We start from the raw sequence: 3,373 nt of genomic DNA on the forward strand, positions 1-3,373 counted from the left end.
TAAGAGGAAAATGAGTAAGTAGAAGATAAAGGTTTCTACATTTGGGGAGAAATTATTACATGCGATAACCAGGAGCCGTCCGGAGGCGAATCGGGACTCGCCACATCATCATTTTTTATGTTTGCTGATGCTATATACCGTTGTGTACCGGGTGGCGTGACACATTTTGATTCGTCTCCGAACGGTCCGGTAACCGCACATAATAGTTTTTCTCATTTGGGATAGTTTTCTTGCTACATTCTAAAGACCAAGCAAAATCCTTCTTTGATTCTAGTGATAGAAGATGAAGAGACAAAATAAAGAAGAACACATTGCTCCACCTATCAACCCCATTTTGATTTATGAAGAACTTTCCATAGCTTTTGATGAATTAGGATTAGCTTTGTAAAAGTTGAAAGATAAGCATTATTCAAATCAAAAGAAGTATAGAAGTTTGAAGTGAGTGAATTTCTCAAGCATAACATGGTAGATTTAAATGGAAATTAATTTCTCAAAATTTATATGCAATTAATTAATGAAATCACATGCTTAGAAAATTAAATTCCTGTCTTAAAACTTAATACGAATGATATGTTAAACACTTAGCTACAAATTCTATGACATTACTCTTCATGAACTATCTTCTGCTGAACTTCAACATCATCTAAAATAAATGATTGATCTTTAATTCTCAATGTACGTGATTGATCAATGCTGAATTTGGGTTTCAATCCATTATGAACTTACTCCCGAAGTTTTATCCGATCATTTTTCGTTATCTAAGCTTCATGAATTCGCTCAATAAATATTAACTGAATAAGTCATACTATATATAATAGAATTGTCTTCTAAATGCACTATCTCAAAATGAAGTCGCTCCATCTGGAGTACTAACTGTCACGGATGCTAATCCCACTAAGCTCTGAAAAGCCTGCCGGAGTTCGTTTTCACCATCTGCGTCAGCCGCCGAGGAGCCACTTACTCTGCTCTCTGTTCTTACTTCAAGTAACTGTCAAGGGTATTTTTGTAATTACCCGTTATAAATGATTCAGCTTATTTAAGCACTTGTAATCAACTGTAGAAACCATCCCATGGAAATTGCTGCTCATCTTCTTCGTTTGAGTTTATCTGGTTCCATGGTGCTCCTAAGTTCTATTGGCTTCTTCATGGTATCAGAGCCATTTGCCTAACGGTGCCTAACGGCTCAATCTCACCATGGCTGACTCTACTGCCTCCGCCCCTAGCACACCTCCAGGTGCTGCTCTGACCACTGAAGCTCCCGCCACATCTGCTCATATCGTCATTCCGCCGACTCTCAAATTTCTTCTGGCAAACATCAAAAATGTTATCAACGTCCAACTTCTTCTCGACAACTATCCTACTAGGCGCTCAGCCATTCACAAACTATTTGCTGCAAACAATTTTTCAGGTTACCTGGATGAAACGATCTTTTCCCCACCCAAACATCTTCTTACTGCAAACAGTCAACTCACCTTGAATCCTCACTTCTCTACATGGACATTGATAGACCAGAATCTCTCGGTAGCTCTCTTCTCTACCATCTCGCCGCCGATTCTTCCTTACATACTTACCTTGGAGACCTCTGCGTCTATCTGGAAGACATTAGAACAAAGATTCTTCTCCACTAACCGCTCAAGGGTGATTCAACTAAAAAATGAGCTCCACTCTCTCTCAATGCTCAACAAAACCATGACAGAATACTTAGCCTCCATTAAGAGCATTGTAGATAATATTCGAGCGGCCGGCGGCACTGTCTACAATGAGGATATTCTTCATTACATACTAAACGGCCTTCCGCCATCCTACAAGTCCTTCAAAATGACTATTCGGAGCTCCCTTCATCCCATCTCTCTGGATGACTTATACTCTCTTCTTCGAAGCTAAGAAGTTCATCAAACCACAGATGGTGTCCGCGATCTGTCCTTCTCAAATTCATCTCAGCCTGACGGACAACTCGCTCTATTCTCCAACCGAGGTCGCTCCCGTGGCCGTTCTTCATTCAACCGTGGTCGTGGTCGTTTTTCCTCCAACACCGCCACGAGACCTCCTCCCCGAACTCCTCGTTTTGATGGTGACTGTCAAATTTGTGGTAAAAAGGCCACTCTGCCGCGCATTACTAGCATCGTGGGAATTTCAGTTACACGCCATCGTCTTCAAACTCAAATGTTGCTCTTGTAGCCGATTCTGAATCATCTCCCTGGTATCTAGACAATGGAGCTTCCGCTCATCTCAGCCCGGATCCCCTTCCTCTTCAGCAAGCTACTACATACTCAGGACGTGATCAGGTTTATGTTGGCAATGGCAACTCTCTTCCCATCCAACATGTCCATAACGACATTCTCCCTACTCCTACACATAAGCTCTGACTTAATCAACTATTTCATGTACCTCATCTCACACATCGTCTTCTATCCATTTCCAAATTAACGTCTGATAACAACTGCTCTATTACCTTTAACAAATCTGGTTTTCATGTTAAGGATATGATGACCAATCAACATCTACTCCACGGACGCTCCCGTAATGGTCTCTACCCCGCTCCATTTCAGCATCCCATCGTCGCTGCCTCCACCACTATTACCACACCTCGCTCATCTCTTTCATGGCATCGTCGCCTTGGGCACCCAAACATCAAGACAATGACTGCTCTATCTAAATCATTTCCATTTCTATGTATTGCTTCTTTAAAGTCTGTTTGTAATGCTTGTGCACTCCCTAAGAGTCACAAACTACCATTCTCTTCTTCTAAGCATGTATTCAGTTCACCCTTAGATTTAATACATGTAGATGTTTGGGGCCTGTCCCCCATTTTCTCTTACAATGGCTTTCGTTATTTTTTGTTAATTGTGGATGATCACACTAAATTTAGTTGGCTAATTCTACTAAAACAAAAATCTGAAGCAACTATTTCTCTTATTAATTTCATCAGTAAAATTGAAAAATAATTAAAATGCCCTGTTCGCACTCTTCGCAGCGACGGAGGCGGTGAATTTCAAAACAACATCCTCATATCCTTCACAAACTCTCACTGCATTACTCACCAGTTCACCTGTCCCTACACCCCTCAACAAAACGGCGTCTCTGAACGAAAGAATCGCCATATACTGGACACAGCTCGCACTCTTCTCATCGATGCTAATCTACCCTCTTCGTTTTGGTCTGATGCCGTTTCAACAGCTGCATTTCTCATTAATCGACTTCCCTCCCCAAATACTAGAGCAAAGTCTCCTTATCATATTCTATATAATCAACCACCTGATTATTCAGTATTACATCCGTTTGGTTGTCAATGTTTTCCATGGACGAAACCGCACAGCCCAAATAAATTATCACCTCGCTTGATCCCCTGCATATTTCTTGGTTACACTACACA

Source organism: Dendrobium catenatum, unplaced genomic scaffold (genome assembly GCF_001605985.2).
Source record: "Dendrobium catenatum unplaced genomic scaffold, ASM160598v2 fragScaff_scaffold_1377, whole genome shotgun sequence".
NCBI classification, from domain to species: domain Eukaryota; kingdom Viridiplantae; phylum Streptophyta; class Magnoliopsida; order Asparagales; family Orchidaceae; genus Dendrobium; species Dendrobium catenatum.